The following is a 23,116-nucleotide window of genomic DNA, read 5'->3' as shown; positions in this document are numbered from 1 at the left end:
TAGTACCTAGTAGTTCTAACTAATGAACTGTCCAATGAGCTGATAGTGGACCTACTTGTCTGCTCTTTAGCTGCCAAGCTACCATTAATTTAGCCTAGCCTTCCAGCCTAGCCATCAATGTGATCAGAGACCTGAGAAGGATAAATTATGAGCTAAGTAAATGTACCAATCAAAATGACAAAGATGACTAGTTAATCCATCACCTAGGCAGTGTCCCTGGTTCCTGTGGTCTCCTGGCTTCCTGAGCAGAGGCAATTGCCATCAGGCATAGAGGATGAGAAACTGCTGCTGTGGAAAGAGGAACAGGAGATTGACCTCACCTCACCTCAGACAATGTGAAACAATGACTCTGCAGGTGTCCACAGCTTCATCCACAGGCTGGGCTCTAGCAGTGGGCCAGTTGAGGCAATGTTGCCCAGTGGTTAGCATACCACAATCCAGAGTCACGGTCATCTGTCATGTCCAAATCTTCTCGGAGACCTTGGGGAGCTACTGTCAGGATTTTGGGACTTTCTGTCACAATGAACTTACACATGTTAAAATGCCATATTCATCAGATCTCTGACAAGCTTGAGGGCCAGCATATCTGAGTTACTCTTTGTCTATTTTTATCATCTGCTCTAAATTGTATCCTATAAAATAGAATGCTATAATCTCTAATTTTGGCATATTCCTTAGATGAATGTTTTAGAACCAAATTTCAAGTAGATCCATATAGGCAAACTTCATAGTTACCCATCTTAAATTTAACCTTAGAAAAACAACCTAAACAAAGGGTAAAGCTCAGTCTTTAGTGTAACTTTAAATCTGCTCTTTCTGACTAAAATCAAAACAAGACCTTTAATCAGGCACAATTTATAAAGGGGCTAACAAATCTTATGAATCTCACCATCTTCTTTAAAACTTAACAGCAAAAAGCTTTACACATTGGGATCAAATAAGTTTGAGAACCAATCGCCTAACAGGACAGTTCAGAACAAACAACAGCATAGAACAATTTTAAAGTGTATGAATTATTCTGTCCACATCAAACCTGTCAGCCAGATTTTTTTTCTTTAAAAGAACATAAGAAAACATTTTGCAATGAAGAATCACCAGCCTTTTAAATGAAGTACAACATATTTTACAGTTATTTCTCAAATAATATTTGCAGGTATAAAGAACCAAAGCAAACATCATTCATATGCCCCCTGGCTTTTATATACATACACAGACCTTTTATAACATATACCTTTAGGTCCATAGCTTCGTTCTTCTGGCTTAACCAGACACTCTTGCTTTAGACAAGCTATTCCTTTTTTTAATATCTCTTGCTCACTCTCCCTTTTTTTTCAGACAACAGAAACAATCCCATCAAAAATTTTCTTTAATTTTCCAAAGGGTTGAGAAACTGTTCCAAGTTCATTGTTAGACTGCCCAAGAGTTATTGCTTTAAAAAAATCTGATAAACTGTAAATGTTTTATCATCTTAAACATCTAAACAATTTTTAAAACTTGTCTTTGCAATTTCAAAACAAAGTATCTTCTTCAGGAGTGAATTCATAAAGCATAACCATAATTTTAAAAGTCAAAACTAGATTTTAAGACCAAAATTTATCAGTGCAAACAACTTAATCTTTAGAGCTAATATCAACTTAGAATAAAACTCCCTTTTTATCCTAAAAGGAAACAAAATAATTTTGACTTAGAGATTTTGCAACCTTTGTTCTTTTCCTGAGCCATACCATGTGGCAATTTACATTGTTGTTATTTAAACATATGCATTTATAGACTTTATAAACACATAGGCACATATACATGTTTTAAACAAGAATTTGAATTTAACCTTAAAACATTCCCAATTATTTTTGATCATATCAACCCTTTAAGACAAGTTGAAAATGATTATATAATGGCCACATATTTAAACAAATAAAACTTTTTTTATTTAGACTCAGCTATAATTCTAAACATTACAGCAAGTGCAATTTTCTTCCTACATCTCTGCATGGTCTGCAAGTTGCAATTGATTTAAGCTCCCTAGGTGAGAGGAGGGAAAAGAGCAAGAGGGTGTGGTGAGCTCCTACCACTCACTTCCCTGCTGAGCTGGCATGGAGGCAGGAGGGAGGAGTTTTTCCTCACTCTCAGCGCCACAGCAGCTCCTGTCACAGAGCAGCTAAGGTGCTTTTCCCCGCCTAACCATGTGTAAGGTCTTCCACCAAGCGAGCCCACAAGCCTTGCGTGCTCCCTTGGCTCCCTTGTGAGCTTCACTCTAGCTTACCTCCCCCACAGGTCCTGAACCTGCTTCCAGGCCAGGCTTCTCCCCTCCCCCGTGCTCCTCAGCCACTGCAAATGGCTTGAGCCCATTGCAACAAGGGGCTGCATCAAGCCAGTACCCTGCTGGGTGTGCATTGTTATTCCACAGCTCTGGGCTTGGAGAGACTCAAGTGTCCAAGCACCTCCCAAGCTCCAGCCCTGGGGCAGCCGGCTCCATGGGTCTCCCCAGCCACCCCTCCTCGGCTCCCTCGGGAGGGAGGGAGAGCGCACTGCTTGGTGTCACCTGCCATGCAGCCGGTTCTAATTTTAACTGTCCTCTGTCCAAATTTTCGTCAGTCCAAGTCTACAAAGAAACAGACACAGAAAAATACATACATACATGAGAAACACAGGATTCAAATTGCTGAGGGAGCAGATCTCTCTGCTCCTTCCCAGTCCAGGTTGGAGGAGCGGAATCCCTCCCTTTCCTCCCTGTTCACAGAAAGGGGCAAGCTGAGCGTCCTACAGGATGCCCGGTGGCCTTGGCATTAATGACACGTCTGTCTGCCTTAATGGAACTGTTCCAGGCGAGTGGCCTCAAACCACTCAGGGGACTCGAACCCCTTCTACAGATGCTCACAAGCCAGACCATAAAGCAAAGCTTCAGGAGAGACAGAAACCCAACACTGTCACTGTTGGTATAACAGAACATGTAACAGACAAGAGATACAGGACAAGGACAACCGCGGCACCTACTTCTGAGCTTAGATGAGTCCTCTGATAGCCAGTGTCCAGAGTTCTCCTCAGTACCCCCAAATCCAGGATGAGCCCCCATGATGTTAGTCCCAGCAAGAGCCTAAATATAAGAAAGTATGAAGAGAACTCAGGAAACTAATCATCCATTGATGCAAAATCGCAAGAGGTTCATTCTGACCATTGCACAATGGGGTCACCCCTGCTGGTCAGCAAGGAGTAGCATCGGAGACAAAGACCTTAGGTTTTTAAAAGACAAGGCATGGGGAATTCTAGGGGTTGCCTTCTTGGCAATTCATGATTGGGTGAGGTATTTAACTTTTAAAATAATTGGTTGGTTCTGGGCACCCTTATGTCTGGTTAGCCCTGTCGTAAATATCTGATCTTCAAGTCAGTTTGGAATTTCCTGCCATATGAGATATAGCCACAGTTAAAGGTGGGAGAATGATTAACTCATCCCATGTCTGTTCTGAGGAGTGGGGGTTACAGGCTTTGGATCAAAGGTCAGGAGGAGGATTGGGGCCATTTGGCCCAGTTTCCTAACAAAGCTCATCTCACAGGTGTCAGGTGGTGATTTTCTCTCCATTTAGTAGAGATCTCTGCTTGTTCTCTTCCTTATCTCTGCCCTCACAGATGGCTAATGTCAGGAACTTTTATATTCCTTGGCTCTCTGGAGAAGCACTAAGAGGCTTTAATTAACATGGGCCTAAAACTTGAAAATGTAAGTTATAAGGCAATTAAAGAAACATAGGTTACAAAATTAGTCTGATTCTTTCAAGACTTCCATGAAGCTGGACCTGCAGTTTCCCTCCCAGCCATGGATATTCTCACAGACCCTGGACAGCATCAAAACAGCATGCTCTTCCTGGACTTGGCCAGCATTTCAGCCTTTTGACCTCCCTATAGCGCGCACCACCACCCCCATGTCAGCAGAAAGTAGCCAGAAGAAAATCTACACCCATTATTCACTTATCAACAAAAGGCTGGAATGGTGTGCTTCAGGGCCGGGACGGGCAGCTCCAGGTTCTCCCAGTGTTCCTCAGTTCCTACCTGCTGTCTTGCATGGCTGGCAACTCTCTACTGACAACCCTCTACCCTAAATTTTCCAGGGCAGAGGCTTTCCTTCTTCTTGACCATGTAATCTCACCATTTTGTTGCTATTATTTCTTCTCTCTTAACTCCTTGGATGACAACCAAGAGCTGCTTCCAATGAACCAAAATTTATATACTTTAACTTACCTTACATGAGAAGCAGCCCAAGTTTCTCATTTTTTAATTATAGAAAAAGGGAGGAATGTTAGGATTTAAGAACTGAACCTACTTCTGGGTTGCCTAGCAGCCTATGATGTCATCATGTTTCACTGGCCAGGTGGCCACACCTGGAAGGCGTGGTTATCTTCCCCCTTAAAGGGAACAACCTGACACATGTGGTCTCTTCTCTTGCTCTTCTCTTGGTCTCTTCTCTCTTGGCCTCTCTTGGCACTCTGCCCTCTCCCCTTTCTCTCTCGGGGTTCCCTCTCTCTTTCCCCCCATCATGTCCTGCTCTCCCTTTTCTCTCTCTCTCTTCATCTCTATCTAATAAACCTCTTTCATATAAAATCTGTTGTATGCCTAATAGTTATTATTTAATTCATCCCTAACAATAAATATACCATATCTCAGGATATGAGCAAACGGTTTTCTTCAGCTGCTGCTGACGGGTTCTCTTACACATTGCTACCAGAGGGTATTTTCTGTTTTTGCTTTGTCTTCCTATATTCTGCTTTAAAAAAGATTGGAAGACTGAACACTTACACAAAGTGTAGAAAACTTACGAGTGGATATAAAGGGGTTTGAGAAGTGGATAAGATATTAAAACTAGAAATGTCATTGAATTCTGTTGTTTTGGAAGGATTACAGAGTTGGCTGTACGACTGTTTCTGGGTAGAGGTTAAAGTGTGTGGGAAGCAAATATTGCCACTGATAAAGGGAGAAAAAGTGTTCAGATCTGGTAAACTGAAAGTGGGAGTTTCCCTGATCTTGCCTCCCTTCACTGCTCTATGTGCAGGGTGTTCAGAGCACCAGTCTGCGACAGAGGGGAACAACAGGCAGCCATACAGGCCAAAAGGGCTCTGGAGCCAAGTGCACCACTAGAGGAATTGCCTGGGGCTACACAGGCCCCATCAATCTTTACCCAACATATGCCTGCTAATGACGGTGGGGAGGCTTATGATGAGTGACATGGCCTTTACCAGCTAGTAACAGTTTGTGACAGAGAGAGGAGTGTGGTCTAGGACTCTGAGGGATATAAATATGGGAGACACCCATATTCTATACTGATGCAAACAAAATGGGATGGCAGGTTATAAGTCAGATAAAATAAGCCAGATCATCAAAAGCCTATATACTTCAGTTCAAAAATCAGAATTGTATGTAATCTTTATGGTATTAGTAGATTTTCCTGAATCTCTTAATTGCTGACTCTCAATATATAGAATGAGTTGTTTTTAATATAGAAACTGCTGACTTTATTCCTGATGATTCAGAATTAACTTTATTTATGCAATTGCAGAAGGCCCACAGAAGTAGAAACTATCCATTATTTATTACTAAGATTCGGTCTCATATGGGTTTGCCAGGTCCACTGGCACAAGCAAATGAGGAAATTGGTCAATTACTAATAGGAAATGTGTTAGAAGCCTCAAAATTTCATGAAAGACATGATATTAACAGTAAAGGTTAATTTTTTTTTCTATAACTTGAGCAACAAGCCAAAGAAATAATAAAAAATGTCCCACATGTCCTCTGTATAACCACACTCCATTACCTGCTGGAAGTAAGCCTAGAGATACCAAAAGAAGTGAAATATGGCAGATGGATGTGTTTCATTTGCAGAATTTGGAAAACAAAGGTATGTACACTATACCATAATGTATACCCAGGGTTTCAATGGGCAACTGCTTTAAGTTCTGAAAAGGCCGATTGTATAATTACACATTTATTGGAAATAATGGATGTTGGGATCAGCAAGCAGGCACTTCCACGGGCAGCCCCTGGGGCCTGACAGACCGGTATCAGGCATTTGAAAAGACACCCAGACCACCTGCTGACCACCTGGAACCACCCGCGCATGCTCTGGATCACCCTATAAAGAGAACAGGAGCCCCCCCCTCTTCTCTGCCTCGTCTCCCTGCGACCCCTTACCCCCCTTCCCTAATAAACCTCCCACGTGGAACGATCTCGTGGTGTGATCTGTGAACCCGCATGTAACCTCTACAGGCACCTAATTCCTAACAATGGAAAATTTAGGGATACTTTCACAAATTAAGACTGATAATGCATCTACATAAATATCTAATAAGATGAAGCAATTCTTTGTATATTATAATATAAATCGTGTGATATCATATGATATCACACGATTTATATCACATGATCTTCTTTGCATATTATAAGTCATGTGATATCATAACCACATGATATCACATGATTTGTATCACATGATATCACCATGATATGGTATGGTATACATACTTTCATTTTCCAAATTCTGCAAAATGAAACACATCCATCTGCCATATCAAATATCCATCCTATGAGCTTAGAGTCACTTAGAGGACAGAGCAGATGAGAAACACAGATGTGTTTCCACAGTGAAAGTACATTATAGGGACATGCTGTTGAACATAGAGGCTTTCCCAGTAGGACGACAATGCCAGGACCCTTCAGAGAGATACCAGGATGGATGGACCATACATGTCAGTCACACAGATTTCTGTGTGTTTCATGCTGGGATAGTTGTTGGCACAGTCTAGAGAGAAAGAACACAAGAGATGAAGTCTTACCAATGTGATACTAGGATGGAAAGATAAGGCTTCCCAGAAGCTCTCCCCCAAAGGCTGTGCAAGGCTGATTAACTGTGCAAGAATATGCAAAGTGCAGAGACTTTAAGAAATGGAAGCAGCCTTAAGATCTGTCCAGCTGAGTGCAAACACGAGGTAGAGGCTTGAGGCTGCCCTGAGGCAGGGACACAGCAGGTTGCTCCTCCAACAGAGTCTCTAGTTAGACTCTTCAGGACACCTATCACACCCTCACGGTGTAGCATGTGGTGGTGAGTGTGGGCTCCAATGTGAATGGTCGCCTTGAAGGAGCAAGCATAGATACACAAGAGGTGAGTACTTAGGGCAGAACTGGTGTCAAGAGAGGGCACAGCTGCCTTTGGAGTCACTCCAAGGCTGTGAGTTTTCCAGGCTTCGTTCTGAGTTGGGTCTGAGGACTCAAGCAATGTAACCTGTGATAGCTTTGGCATAAGTGTGGGTGTGGGGCTCTTGCAAAAGGATTGCAGGAGGCTACCCTCTAAAGGATTCCCATTGGGCTGCTTGTAGACCTCATTCTCAACCTGGGAACCAATCTTGGGGGCAGGAGGGATAGGCAGACTGGAAACTATATCATTAGGGAGAGAACTCTCACCTTGTGGAAAAGATCATGTTCCCTGTCAAGAAACAGGGAGTAAAGGACAATCACTACCCAGAGGGCAATCTGTGTTGTTTATGCAGGTTGGGAGAGAGGCCAAGGGATTAGTGTGCCACACAGAGCTTTAGGGTATCTCTGTACCTCAGCCCTTCTCCTCCGAGAAAGACCCAGTGGAAAGCCAGCCCCTCTTGCCTGGGATTTTACCTGGACAGATCTGTACTGGGGTGGGTCCCGTGCAGAAGGGTCCCGTGACCACACTGGCTCCCGGACATTTGCTCTGGCTTCCCTGAAGAGCTTTCCAAATCTCAACTAGGCTGACCCCCGAACCAGTGGCCCACAAGCCATGGAGCTGGGGCTTGTCCTCTTCAGGACTTCAAAACAGAAAGACACAGGTATGAGACTCTTGGTGACTTTGAAGCACACAGAACTTTCTGTGTTGGCCCTGCAGCACCAAAGCATCCTACTGGTCTCTAAGCAATCTCTGCTGCCTTTGCCCATGCCCCACCTGCTCCTCTCCCTGCTTTATCAGCATATGTATACAGTCCACTTCTTGCTGGACACTTGCAGTGAGGTTGTCACATGACTCAACCGGTGAGAAAAACACACTAATTTACAGAATGCTGCCCTTGAGGGACTTAGCCACAGGATAGCCCAGGTGAGATAGGTAGAGAGGGTGTGTGTCTGGCTAGCAACACAGGGTGGCAGGCATGCTATGGCATCTGGCATCTCCTCTTTCTCCTGGGCCTTAGATGGCAAGGTGAAGGTATAGGGAGCAAGCTCAGCTCTCCTTAGAGAGCCAGGAAAGGTATGAGGATCTGTCAGGTGGAGGACAATGTCTGGCTGCCTGGGTTTCACAGGATTTGCCTAGTGATGGCCACAGTCTCCCCCAGATGACTAGTGTTGCAGTATGAGGCAAGTTGTTATCACCTCATTGTATTTTTGTTCTCTCAGAGGCTCGATGATTTCTTCCAGTTTATATCCCATGACTCTCATGCTAGAAGACTATGTGAAGATGTGGTGGTGAATGTGCAGCAGCCTGCCTTTTGCAAAGGCTGTCGAGTCTGGACCTTTAAAAAGTTTCCTGTGTGCTATGTGTTTATTTTATTAATTTTAATCCTCACACCCAACTCAAGAACCGTTCGACTCTGCCCGGCTGGCTCCGGTAGATTGGCGCCGGGACGTGGGACTTGAGATACAGGGATTCAGTGAAGGACACCACTGTGTTTGGTTCGCGAGCTCACATTAAATGGAAAGGTTGCGGTGAGTAAATCCCAGAATAAAAATGGGACAAGGCATTAGCCTAGTGTTTTCTTTATGGAACTTAATTAAAGGTAGTCTATACAAGCAGCAGGAAACTGAGAAAGCTAAACTTTCAGGCTCAGAGAGGAGGTTAGAAAGATGGCAGGCTTCAAGAGAAAATATTATTATACCATCAGCTCCTCCAGAGGAGTTGTATTGCCCTTCTGATGACAATAATTTCTTGCCAGAAGGAGACTTTGAGGAAGACTTGCAACCTAATGAGGTTGCAAAGCTGGAAAAAGAACCAGATCACCACTATTCTGAGGGATACCCTCCAATTCAGGCTATGCATGTTAAAAAGCGTAAGCCTTGGCAAAAAGAAATTAAAAGACTGGAGTATGGTTTGGAGGAAATAAACAAAAAAATTGGAGCATTAACTACTAGGGAAAATGAAGCTCAATCTCCCACTCCAACTCCATCATTGGTGGAAGGCTTAGGCCCTCCTTCTGGGAATGCTACAGTTTCAATGGCCCAGAAGGCAAGGGGACCTTTCCCTTTGTCCACTGTTCGAACATCTGTATCTTCTTTACAAGAAGGCAGGCAGAATGGAGAAGACGTATCTGAGTTTTATAGTTTTCCAGTTTTGGAGCAACCCGATGGACACAGTAATATGGTGAGAGTCCATGCTCCTATACCTTTTAAACAGATAAGAGAATTAAATCTGCATGCTCCCAATATGGACCTACAGCGCCTTTCACCCTGGCTCTGCTGGAATCCATGTCTACTGAGGCTCTCTGCCCAGGGGACTGGAAACATTTAGCAAGAGCATACTGAAAGACCAAAAGATAAGCAGCGATTGTTAACACTATGTAGAGTAGGCGCGGTATAGCAAGAGCTACCTCGCTGCATTCTTTCCCGCCTTCCGGTTCCGGGTGGGTACGTGACTGGGCTCACAATCTGCCTTCCCGCCTTCCCTGTTCTGGGTACGTGACTTAACTACGGCTTTGTTCAAACCACCCAATCAGACCCCTGTAACTATGCTTCTCGCTTCTGTAACCACGCCTCCTGCTCCCGAGCCCTATAAAAACCCGTCACCCCAACCAAGAGGCGCGCAAGTCCTCCGATAGGCTTGGTCGCCCCGGGTACCCGTGTATCAAAATAAACCTCTTGCGGCTTGCATCCGAAGGCTGGTCTCGCTGTTCCTTGGGAAGCGGGGTCTCCCCGTCTAGATAGGCTCCTGGGAGTCTTTCATTCTTATCAGGAGGAGATAATTTATTATGGAAGTCAGATTTTGCAGAGCATTGTCAAGCTACAGCTGAACTTAATCGAGCTCAGCAAATTCCTATAACTTATGACATGCTTGCTGGAGAAGGAATCTATAAGAAAATAGGACAGCAATTGGATTTTTATGTGGCCGTTTATGCTCAGGTCAATACTGCTGCCCGGAGGGCCTGGAATAAGCTTCCACAAGCAGATAGACAGGTGGAGGATTTGTCTAAAATCTGTCAGGGACCTGATGGGTTATTTCAAGATTTTGTGGCAAGATTAATGCAAGCAGCAAACAGACTTATAAGTGATAAAAAGTCTGGATTGTTATTAGTGAAACAATTGGCTTATAAGAATGCTAACAGTGCTTGCCAAGCAGCCTTAAGACCTGTTAGAAAGAAAGGAGAAAATGAGGAAAAGGCCAAGGATTGGGGTACTAAGTTACAGACAATAGTACTCATCCAAATAATTAGGTTAATAATAGCTAAAATTCAAAGCTCTCTGGCTGCAAGGTATTTGTCAGCTCTTTCTGGTAAGGGTCCGCCAATTTATTGAAACTTCAACTAAAATAACCAACTGGGCTTTGTTTGTTACAGCGTAAATTGGCTAAGACCCCATTTAAAATTAACAACAGGAGAACTAAAACCACCTTTTGACATCTTAAAAGGAGAGGCTAATCCTTTGTCCAAAAGAGAACTCACCAAAGAAGCTCATGATGCTTTGCAAAAGATAAAATTAGCTATTGATAAGCAGCATGTTCAATATATTGATTATTCAAAAGAATGGGGTGCATATATTTTGGCTACTGTTCATACTCCAACTGCTGTATTGTGGCAAAAAGGACCATTATTATGGTTGCACCTGCCTGTGTCTCCTGTTCGAGTTCTGACACCATATTATGAAGCAGTGGCTAGTTTAGTTCAAATGGCTCGCACAGAATCTCGTAAATATTTTGGTAGAGAACCCTCCTTAATTGGAGTCCCTTTTACCAAACAGCAAGTAGATTGGTTATTTCAAAATGTAGATTGTTGGGCGATAGCTTTTGCTCATTATTTAGGACGTATTGATAATCATTATCCAAAACATAAATTACTTCAATTTGCCAATGAGCATGCTTTTGTATTTCCTAAAATAATTAAACAAAAGCCATTACCTCAAGTTCCAACAGTATTCACTGAACTAGAGGGACAAACTTTTGTTTTGCAAACATTGCCAGCCTCAGCTCAAGTTGTAGAATTACGAGCTGTTGCTGCAGTTTTTAAAAATTTGGTTTCTACCTCTTTCACCTTGTATACTGATAGCCATTATATAGCTAAAGCTTTACAAGTCCTAGGGACTGTAACATATGTTAATATAGCTAATAAACAAATACAAGATCTATTTAGAGAAATTAAACAAAGTATTTGGAGCCATGTGCAGCCTTGTTACATAGGGCATATTAGAGCTCATTCAGGGCTTCCTGGACCTTTAACTTTAGAAAATGATTTAGCAGATCTAGCCACACGTTTGGTTGGATTAACTCAACAAGAATTGGCTCAAAATTCTCATGCATTACATCATCAAAATAGCAAGAGCTTAAAAAAAACAATTTAATATTACCAGAGAAGCCGCTAGACAAATTGTAAAATCATGTTCCTCTTGCCCTGAACATTTTAATGTACCTCATTATGGTGTCAACCCTAGAGGTTTGACTCCCAATCATTTGTGGCAAATGGATGTAACTCATGTCCCAGAATTTGGGAAACTAAAATATGTTCATGTAACAATTGACACTTTTTCAGGATTTATCATGGCAACTCCCTTAACAGGGGAAGCCACCAAACATGTTAATTGTCATTGCTTAAAGTGTCTTGCTGCAATTGGTATACCTTCCATTAATATAAGTCATAAAACGGGCATTCCATGTAATTTCCAGGGCCAAAATATTATAAAACGAGCCCATGGATCTCTTAAGAACCAATTGCAAAAAATAAAAAAGGGAGGAGTCATATCCCCAAATATTAATCATGCTCTATTTTAAATTTTTTGAATGTGGATACACAAGGCCGTTCTGCGGCTGATCGATTGTGGCATCCTAATACCAAAGATAATTTTGCCCAAGTAAAATGGAAAGATCCAATTACTGGGTTATGGCAGGGCCCCAACCCTGTATTAATACGGGGAAGAGGGCATGTTTGTGTTTTTCCACAGGACGCAGAGGGAGCCAGGTGGATCCCGGAGAGGCTGGTACTGTTTGCAGTTGTTCCCCAGAAAGAAGATGTTCCTGCTGCAGACAACCGTAAACTCTGCCCTGACCTAGACTGAAAAGCTGCGTTATACCTGAGCTCCTGACCCGCCTTTGCTTCATTCTGCTCCTAGGAGAAGATGTCATGCAGAGAAGCCTCTTATATAATAAACTGGACTTGACTGTTTTGTTAATAAGGACAAACCTCAACAAAATCAAAAGAGAACTAACTGTAAAACTTTAATCTGGCTCTGGTTTTCAGCAGAGTAAAACAGACTTGCTTCAGGAACTATTGGGAGGCCCTGTAACTGCCTATGTAAATTCTCCTTTTGTTTTACTGTTTGGAGATGTTAAGCTTTCAAATGGTTCTGTTTGCTCAACAGCCTTTTACTGTGATTCCTCTAAATGTTTCTCAGACTTGGTAATTTACACAGGGAGTCACCTGCTAGTCACTTTTGGAGTGTTACTTTGGACTTGGCTTGTGACAGAAGACGTGCTCCTATCAGTGACAACTAAAATCTGCCTGAAGGCCTTTTGGTGTGTCAAAGCTGAGCTGATCTGCACAAGATCATATCACAGTGTCCACCCTATCAGAGGTTGGTAGTCAAAGACAGTTAAGTTTTCTCTGGGGTGTATGAAAATTCATGTACAAATATTGACCCAAAAATGGGGACATGAATAAAAAATTATATACCTTTCGAGAGAAACAACCTAAGACAGGCGTAATCTTCTGCTCCATAACTATTAAGTTATGGCCAAATTTAAAAATATAAAAAAGGGGGACATGTCGGTAGCCATGACTCAGTGACCTGCTTTGAGAGATGGCTTTTTAGAGGCCTTTACTAATGGCAGAGGAGAACTTGCAAGTCCATCTCCTTTTGTTTGTGACAACAGGTGGGATAGCTTGTGAGGGTTACACCTCTTCCTCAGGCTCCTTGTGCAAATTAACCTATTGTTCTGAGATGTTTTACTGGCAAAAAGTAACTACTCAAATAAAAAAGTGGTCAGAAGGCTGGAGGCAGAGGAGGCAGGCAGAGTCTTGAGACTGGCTGCTGGCACTGCTTGCTGCAGCAGTCTGCCTTGAGTCTGGACCTTTAAAAAGTTTCCTGTGTGCTGTGTGTTTATTTTATTAATTTTAATCCTCACACCCAACTCAAGAACCGTTCGACTCTGCCCGGCTGGCCCCGGCACTCCTGTGCAAAGAGTTCTGAGGCACAATAGTGCAAAGTGCCGCAGAAGCCCTACAGTTTCCGCCCAGGAGTGACTTTAACAGCGAAGCTAAAATTGATCAGCTTGGCATTCCATTCTCCCCGCAGTCGATGAGGATATTCATGGCTTTGATGTCTCTGTGAACAACATGATTATCATGGCAATAACTCACTGCATGTATGATCTGAGTAAATATCCTTTGAGCCTCGCTCTCCCGTAAAGACCCCAGTTCCAGGATGCACTGCAGCAGCTCTCCCTCTGAGTCATGCTCCATCACCAGGTAGGTGGTCTCTTCTGTCTTGACCATATGAAACAGCTTGATGATGTTAGGATGATTCAGAGATTTCAAAACGCTGATTTCACTGTCAATAATGGGGGTGTACTTCTTATTTCTAAGAATTTTTACAGCCACATAGGTCACTGTGGGCACATGGAAGGCCAGTTTGACCTCTGAAAAGTGTCCATGACCCAGAGTCATCATTTTGTAGTCAGTGCTGAAGGTGTCCTCCACAGAGTAGCAGGCCTCCATGCCCTGCTTCAAAGTCAGGCCCTCCTTCAAATGGCTAGAACCAAACTTTCAATGAGAAAGTTGACAGAGTTAAAATAAGGCCCTAGGAAAGTGTTTATAGCTAAGAATTCCTACACCCAGAAAGAAAGGTCAGACACATTTTGGACCACCTAAATGGACACTTAAATGCTTAGGTAGATAAGAATAAAGTTGTGTTCAAAAGCAGTGTACAGCAAAATATGACAGATTGGTTTGACAGGAATCAGCTGCAAACTGGAAGAACAAACCAAAGGATTCTAGAAACTAAGAGCCACTGATAAGAAAGGAAAGTCATCCTCTAGCCCTGAGCTCATGTGTACTGTGAGAGAGCAGGCACTAATAAAATCAGATACAAGAGAAGTTTATAGGGCAACAGACACCCCAGAGACCCAGCGTGTCCAGGCTGGGGAGATGGCTCATGAGTCCTGCAGGTCTGCAGAGGACCTACCTGTATTTGGTTCTCAGGACCCAGGTCAGGTGGCTCATAACTGCTCCAACCCCAGCTCTAGGAGATCCTAGAACCCTGGCCTCTGAGGGCATCCATACATGTGAGCACACACAAGTGCGCTCACTGGTACTACACATCATTTAAGTAGTGATAATGTCTTTCTATATAACTATTAATATGAGGGCATCAGATCCCACAGGTAGTTATGATCTGCCATGGGAGTGCTAGACATCAAAACAAGTTCCAACAGTACATGCTCCTAACTGCTGGGCCATCTCTCCAGACCACCCCACCCTCAAATAAATCTTTTAAAATGAGGGTCCTTCTTGTGAATTAGAAAATATAGACAAAATTGAGAAATTTCTATATGCAAATTCAACTTCAGAAGAAACCCAGTAAATAAATAACAAGACTGAAATACTTATGAAAAAAAGCAAAACAGCTCAGGTTAATCACATGATGAGTGTGATCAAAGTGGATTGTGGGTATTCCTTTGATTGTCATAATTAAATTGCTTATATAACTCAATTATTACATACCTAGAAAAGGCTTGGAATATGAGAAGAGGAATAAACCAAAATTTAAAAAATACAAAGATAAATATAGAGGTAAGAAAAAACAAACAAAAAATCCAGAAGGCCTGGAGAGATGATTTTGCCATTAAGACCACTGTCTGTTCCAGAGAACCCTGGTTTGATGCCCAATACCCACAGGGTGGCTCACAACCATCTGTAACTCAAATTTCAGGAAAACTAACTCCTTCTTTTGACCTCAATAGCAGACACCAGGCATGTGGTACACAAGACATACAGGAAGTCAAAATATTCATACCCATTAAATTAACATAATAAAATATTCTAAGTTAGAAAACAGAAGAAACTTACTATATGGTGGTCCAACTGCTTCTGAAAGTCCAAGTATAATCTGTCACGAGCACAGAGGTCCAGTTGCTCTCCAACCAACAAGAGATTCTGCTCTGTAAGACAGGAGGCAGGCTCAGCCAAAGCCTTAAGTGGATAGGTGTCACAATGGCTCCTTGTGATGTCAGAGCAAGGAATGGACCAATGATGGCTAGGCACATCCCCCTGTGTTTCCTCACTCTCTGTCCTCAGGGGCAAGAAAGCTGGTCTTGGGCAGTGGAGCAGTAGGGGCCTGAGGAAGCTGATTACACTCAAATGTCTGTCCCCAATGATGCCCAGGGACCCACCTCTTCCTGCTAGGCCACACTGTCCACAGTTTCCCCCACAAGATGCCACCTGGTTGGAACAATGTTCAAACATTTGATTCTTTGTGGGACTTTTGACACCCAAATCTTAAGGAGGACCCTTTCCATTTTAATAGTAAAAGGAGGAATCATAAGAATGACATCTTTGACCACACAGGGATGCTGAGGCCAGCCTGTGCTATAGGAGACCCTGTCTCACCAAATAAAAAAGCAATAGCAAAGAGAATATGAGAAAGGACTGCTTTTATTTTCTGCATGATATAGGTTCTCAATGCTTCAAAAGTTAATGGTTGCTGTTAGACATGGGGCATAGTCACAAGTGCGTGCGACGACAATGCTTGAGGATGGAGGGCTGATCAGCCATTTCTATGCTCCTGAAGCTATGCTGCTGTCACCTTCCACCAAAAGTCATCAGTTTTACACATTAAATGGACCTCACAGAACCCACCCAAGCTACAGCACATACACCAGAGAAAATGGGTGGAAGTTTACAAGAAGTCAAGAAGGATATTTTCTCTTAAGAGAATGTGCACACCAGCTGAAGGCAGCACATGTCTACACATCACACACTTAAGCACTGGATAGCAAGTCTAGTAAACTAAACCATCAAACAATGAAAGGGAGACATAGGTACTCTTCCAGCAATGGTCACCAAAGCATAACTTGCCAGTTCTGTAATCAGATGTTAGATTTTTGAAAGTCACAGACAATAGACCCTCCTCCTCATCAACACCCTAGAAAATCAGAAAGTGACCTGCAAGGCTTTGTTGCTGGACTATGAAGGTTCTGTTACCCACTGTCTTTCCCCAAACATGAAAAGATTAAGGTTGGAGGAAGGAGTTTTATCCAAGCCTAGACTTGGAAATTTGGGTATACTGCTCTTGATAATAAAAAGTTCCCTCTGTTCTTCCAAAAAGACAGGTGTTTATTTTGGGGCCTGGGGTCTGTGCAGCACTGGGCAGGTAATTCCAGCACCGGGCAGCTTTTTGTTCCTGAATATGTTCTTTGAGCAGTATGTGCAGCAGAACTCAAGAGCACAGGCTTGATCCTTTGCTTCAAAATCATTATTGCCCGCACCTCCTGTGACTGATAACACACTAGCTTAGTGCCATAATCGCCCTCCTTAAGACAGAAGATAACCCATGAACATACAGCTGTAGGCAGAGAGAAGGACAGAAGTAAACTGGAGGGACAGGGCATGGTAAGTCTCACCAAGTAAAATCCCATCCCTCCTCAAAGAACAAGCTCTTATTCTATCCTTACACTTATTCTATCCTTAAATTCTTTTTCAGCTGCCCTGTTCCATAATTACCATCACAAGATCAGATCTGACTCTTCTCTCTAGCCCTGTTGTGGAATCATGATGCTTGACCTGCCATGAAAATCCTGAGATAACCAGCTAGGAGGAGCCTTTGTGCTAAAGCCAAGAGACAAATTGGTGTTCTTAAGAGACCATCCAGTGTGTCCATCAGTCCTCTGAACAGGAGTCCACGGGACTTGGCCTGTACTTGGAAAGTAAGGTGCTGAATTAAAAAGGGAAACAGTGAGGGACTTGGAAGGGGTGGGCAGCAGGCAGTGTGATCAGGGGAATGTATTCAAAGTTCTTCATATATATGTATGGAAATGTCACTGTGAGATTACTCATGTTGTGTAGTTAATATAAATACTGTGGTAGTGAAATAAAATCAAAGTGAAAATGAGATAGATGAAGAATACAAAAATAAAAATGGGAAGTTATGAGGAAAAATAACAGTAAGCATAATTGTACCTGAAACCAATAAATGAACAAATAAAAGTAAAAACCACAAAACCAACAGCATCAGAAGGAAACTCACTCTGCTGAGGGTCAACAGGTCTGGTTGTCCTAGGGGAGCTCGATAGTGTAGCAATTCACCAACTCTCCAACCATCCAACCTAGCAACCAACGGCTACCACACTTTATGGGAACAAACTTAGCCCCAGTGAATTCTGTACATGGCCAGGTTCCACCATTCCTCACAATGACTCTTTATGATGTCAGAGCAAGAAATGACCTAGCCATGTCTGGGCACCAACCACACTGGTTGTCTCAGTTTCTGCCCTCAGGACAGGGAAGGTATGGTAACAGGAAAGGCAGGTAGCTGAGCCAGCTAGTTCTACCCAGTTTTCCCTTGCTGCCAATGACCCTCTTCCTCCTGTAAGGCCCCACTTCCTAAGGTCCACACCTTCCCACACAGTGCCACCTGCTGAGGCCTAGTGTTCAAACACATGACTCTGTGGTACATTTGCCATCTAAAGCAACAGGCTCGAGTGTTGTCCTTCGGTGGGCTTTGGACAGATATTCATCCATTAGGGGACAGGTAGCATGCTTTCCTTTTCACTTGCTACCTAACACTCTAGTGGCTTTCTGCATACAAAGCTGAGCACATATACACTCAAGGACATCAATCGCTTTCTCATTAGACTCAGGTGAATAAGAAATGGATAGTGGCCTCAGGCTGATGTTAGGATGCTGTGGTGGCTAATCTTTGTTGTCAACTTGAGTACACTAGCCACTAGGGTGGCTCTCAGGACTCTGGGGGTGACCTGAGACTCCTAGCAGTGGGGGATTATGGAGCCTTATGTGCCCACCTCCTGTAGCCAGTAAACGGAGCCAATGGAGGGAAGTCACCCACCCACAAAACCTTCAACCCAAAATGTACCCTGCCTACAGGAAGTGCAAGAATAAACATGGAACAGAGATGGAGGGAATAAGCAACCAGTGACCAACCCAACTTGAGACCGACCCTATTGGAGAGAGGCAACCTGATTTGGAGGGGTCAAGGATACCACAAGAAGACCTACAGAGTCAACTAACCTAGGTCCATAGGGGCTCACAGAGACTGAATCACCAACCAAAGGGGCATGCATGGGCTGGACCTTGGCCCCCTACACATATGTAGCAGAGGTGCAGATTGTCCTTCATGTTGGTGCCCTAACAATTAGAGCAAGGGCTGTCTGACTCTGTTGCCTGACTTTGGATCCCTTTCCCATAGTTGGTCTGCCTTGTCTGGTGTAAGTGGGAGAGGATGCACATAGTCCTTTGGCAACTTGATATGCCAGGGTGGGTTGGTACTCATGAGGGATCTCCCTTTCTCTGAGAATGGGAGTGGAGAATGGTGTGAGGGTATGTGAAGGAGGGAATATAAGGAGAGTTTATGTTTATTAAATAAACATAAAATGTTCTAAGTTAGAAAACAGAAGAAACTTACTATATGGTAGTCTAATAGCTTCTAAAATCTAAGTACAATCTGTCATGAGCACAGAAGTTCAGTTGCTCTCCAGCCACCAAGAGATTCTGCTCTGTTAAGCTGGTCTTGGGCAGTGGAGCAGTAGGGGCCTGAGGAAGCTGGTTACACTCAAATGTCTGTCCCCAATGATGCCCAGGGACCCACCTCTTCCTGCTAGGCCTACTGCCCAAGGTCCACAGTTTCCCCCACAAGATACCACCTGGTTGGAACAATGTTCAAACACTTGATTCTTTGTGGGACTTTTGACACCCAAATCTTAAGGAGGACCCTTTCCATTTTAATAGTAAAAGGAAGAATCATAAGAATGACAATAGACTCTAGAGCGATGGCCCTCCCTCAATTTTGGACTCTGATAATCAGTTGTTAGGAGATGGTCACTATTTCTCTTTTTCACTTAGACACTAGCCTTTATGATCACTTTGTAATGACTTGTCATGTCTACATTCAAAGTATTCAGTTTACTTTTCTTTAAACTCACGATGGGTGCTAGAGGACGCTAGCTCCAACATCGGTAGTTGTAACAAAACACTGTTTTCCACTGCATCCCAAGGCATGGGACTAACATCTGTGGGACTAAAAGATGACATCATTCATCACATGGTCCCCATTAAGAGATATGTGACCTACCTTTAGGCTGTCAGACTACTGAAATAATTGTCCCCAAGAAACTGGAATTTCCTCAGGAGTCTCCTGCTGAGAGAAGGAAAAGCTTGAAGCCTGGGACAGACAAAGGAAGAACAGATTTCACACAGTTCCGACAATTTGTCAGACACCTTGCAGGAGATACTGGTACTGAGACAATGATGGGTCAGTGAGGTCAGATTGTTCAGCTATGTATACCCTTGTTTACTAAAACCTAAGCCTATATAGCCTCTATACAGGTGTGTGTGTGTGTGTGTGTGTGTGTGTGTGTGTTCGCTGTACCTCTTTGTTCCTACTTCCACAGTGACACTGTACTTTCTACACTTGCCTCTTTAATTGGATTTTGAGATCAGGTAGCCATGGTCAGCCTGTTAGGTTAGCCAGGCTCTAATACTGCCACAGCCTGGCTTCTGTGAGTATTTCAGAGACATGGACACTGCCTGGCCCAATAACTGTGGTCAGAATCACGTCATTGGGTAAGAATGGAGTGGGAAAACCAATTTAAGTTTGTTTTTTTTTTCCCCGTAGCTGAGCCATCATGATGGAATCAAATGATCACTCATGTCCACTAATGGTGAGGGGAGAATTAAGCATTGACAGGAAAGCAGGTTTTGTCAAGAGGCTAACTATTATTTTTTCTGTAGCCTTGGCACATGCTTGCATCATCTCACTGTAAAACTTTAGTTGATTTTTATTAGAGAAAAAAAATATTGGGAATATTGCCAGTATTATTAGGATATTCTAGACTTGTAGCCAATAGTGCGCCAAATGGATTCAGCATGCAGACTTTGTAGAACCACAGATGATGTCACCATTGTTTCTGCTTACCAAGCATCTCTTCCTAACAATTTCCAAAGTGCAGGGACATTCATGGCTATTAGCATGTCTCAGGAGCTAAGTGAGAAAGGGTCATTCACATATTTCTAGAAGTAATTTTAGACATATTAGAGACCTGATAGTACATCAGCTCAACTGAGTTACATCCCAGAGGGAGGCAGGAAATGAAGGCTGCCCACTAGCATAGGAAACAGATTAAGTCATTTGACCCAGTTTCAATGAAAGTGTTTCAGAGTTCTTGCCTAGAATGCAGGATGCTATGAGTTGGATCCCCAGCACTTCATAAGCCTAGCACTCAGAAGGTGGAGGCAGAAAAGTCAGGAGGAGTTCAATCACCTTCTTTGGTGACACAGCAAATTTGATACAAGAATGAGCTGCATGAGACGGTCATAAAAAAAAAAAAGGTCTGTGCTAAGATATTCAACATTAGGAGTATATGAAAAGAAGTGTAAACATATTTACAGTGTAAGCATGTCAAACATGAATGTGAATACTGGTGAAGATGAAGCTCAGTAGATATTCATAGTATTCATTTTCATAGTGCCAAAGCCCAACAGGCTAGTAAACAAAGTGAAGGCAGAGAGAAAGTGAGAGTGTTGACAAAGAGGTGGGCTGGCTCTATGTTCCCATACACCTTTTCATAAAACAATTCAGGTACAAGTAACTGATCAAACACAGGCCCTGCTGTGGGAAGCTCTGTGCTTCCTGATTCATTCCAGCTTGTTTTCAGGTATGCACATATTGCTCCTTTCCTGATTCATTGCACAAGAGTGCTGTTCTTTAAACTCACCCTTTCCCATCAAGGAAAAACTAAGCTATGGGCTTGGTTAACAGATTTAACCTGGGCTGAGAGATGGCTCAGAGGGAAAGAACAGTGCTTGTTCTTCCAGAGGTCCTGAGTTCAATTCCCAGCAACCACATGGTGGCTTACAACCATCTATAATGAGATCTGGTGCCTTCTTCTGGTGTTCATGTGTACATGAAAGCAGAACACTGTTTACATAATAAAATCTTTAAAAAAAAAACAGATTTAACCTTATGAATCTGAAATGTTCTCAAAGAAGCTTGACTTGGATGTTCTAAATGGCTTCACTAGATGTCCTCACCCCCATCTCTGTGAGCCTCACTTTCTCAGTGGGTGAAATGGGAATTACTACCCTTAAGTAGGATGCTATGCACATAGTCATAGCTGGAGGCAAGGTTGAATAGTGTTAAACCATAGCTGCCATCCCTAACCACAGGCACCCCATTCTTTGAAACTCTGTGGTGCAGAGTTCAAAGGCATTATATTCTTTATCTTCTTTCCTTCCACCTTAACCTGTGCACAAAGTTCAGAGCCAGTTAGGCATGGTGGTTATCCCTGCAATCCCAGCATTTAAATGACTGAGGCAAAAAAATTAGGAGTTTGAGGCAAGCCTAGACTACACATCAACACAAAATGATAAACAAATAACCAGAAAAGTGACTGTTCTGCCTAACATTCTCTTTTATCATATTTTCAAAGATTTATTATTTTATTTGTGTGAGAGAGACTGTGCAACACCAAAGGGTGTTGGATCTCCAGAGCTGGAGTTACAATGAGTGGGTAAAGGGAACTGAACTGGGTCTTCTGTAAGGAACTGATGAGCCTTCTTTCCATCCCCTTTTATGTTTATGCCATTTAAAGACCAGGCTTCTCAACAGTGAAATAAATATTTAATCCAATCCAACTTCACCGGTGCCAAAGGGACCATGATGATTTAAGTCTCCTGGGTTCTGTGCCTCCTTGGACCTGATCTGAGGAGGCTCGAAAATGAGGATGGGGGAGTACTCTCCAGGTATCCTTAGAAAAAGTAAAGGAAGACTAGGCAGACATGAGAGTCCAATTGATGGTGGAGGCAGAAGCTCAAGTAACATGGATATAGGCTGAGTTGCCAGAAGCCACCAAAAGTGGAGAGGTGAGGGACAGTGTGCCAGTATTCTCCATGGGAGCAGGATCCTGCAGACACCAGAGTCCAGCATAGCTGTACTAATTTTAGACACTTGCCTCTTGATCTGTGACTGACTTGTATGAAGCTTCTAAGGTTGGGGTACTTTATCACAGCAGTCATAAGACACTAATATGACCAACCACCTCTACCCTCTATCAGCCCAATTCTTTAAAGGAATGACCACCCAAACTACAAGTTGAACAAGCTTGGACGTCCAGGTATATGTTCAAAATAAGTGATATTTAAGAGACTCACATCTGAGTAAAACTTTCCACTTACAAAGATGCAAAAACTTGTCCAAACCCCATCCAGAAGTGCTTCCCCAGCTTACAAAAAGAATGTGTTTGTTCAGCACAAAAAAAAAAAAAAAAAAAAAAAAACTCAGAGTTTTATAATACTACAGCATTGTACAGCATTGTAACCCAGTTCCTGATAGAAAACTTTAGCCATGGGAAGCAACTAGGCCAGGACACAGCCCTAGTGATAAACCCAAAGGTTTGGGAACACCAAGATTACTAGACAGTCTCCATACCAAAGGAACGTTCATGCAAGTGGAGAAGATGGCAGAGATGTTTCAGAGGTGCAACTGAAACATAAAGAAGGAGGCTGTGGTTTGCCTATTAGTGAGAATGTGGGTGTGCTATACAGAGGGAGCAGGGAGATGGTAAGGAGGACTTTGTGAGGGCATGGAACACTGGTCTAAGACAGGCAGAAAGCAGTCATGCCTTCTGTTGCTGAGGCAGTAGACACTGGAGAGAGTACATAGGCACAAATTGATGAGACATGTATTTAAAACAATG

General features: G+C 43.0%; 1 long non-coding RNA gene across 2 annotated transcripts in view; it reads right to left on the bottom strand.

Annotated features, from left to right (window-relative positions):
* Positions 1-1,803: 1,803 nt before the first annotated feature.
* The window catches only part of LOC110541240 (uncharacterized), a 59,821-nt gene continuing 38,508 nt past the window's right edge, over positions 1,804-23,116 (bottom strand). The window contains exons 1-4 of one of the 2 annotated variants that reach the window (XR_009587063.1): positions 19,495-19,562; positions 15,258-15,349; positions 2,992-3,091; positions 1,804-2,599 (exon numbers count right to left, since the gene is read on the bottom strand). This is a non-coding gene — a long non-coding RNA (uncharacterized LOC110541240). Of the gene's footprint in view, positions 2,600-2,991; positions 3,092-15,257; positions 15,350-19,494; positions 19,563-23,116 lie in introns of those variants that run through there. The other variant, XR_009587062.1, reaches the window with a different exon arrangement.

This window comes from Meriones unguiculatus, chromosome 17, assembly GCF_030254825.1.
Source record: "Meriones unguiculatus strain TT.TT164.6M chromosome 17, Bangor_MerUng_6.1, whole genome shotgun sequence".
NCBI lineage: Eukaryota > Metazoa > Chordata > Mammalia > Rodentia > Muridae > Meriones > Meriones unguiculatus.
Note: the sequence above shows the minus strand (reverse complement) of the source record. Positions and strands in the feature narration are given on the sequence as shown.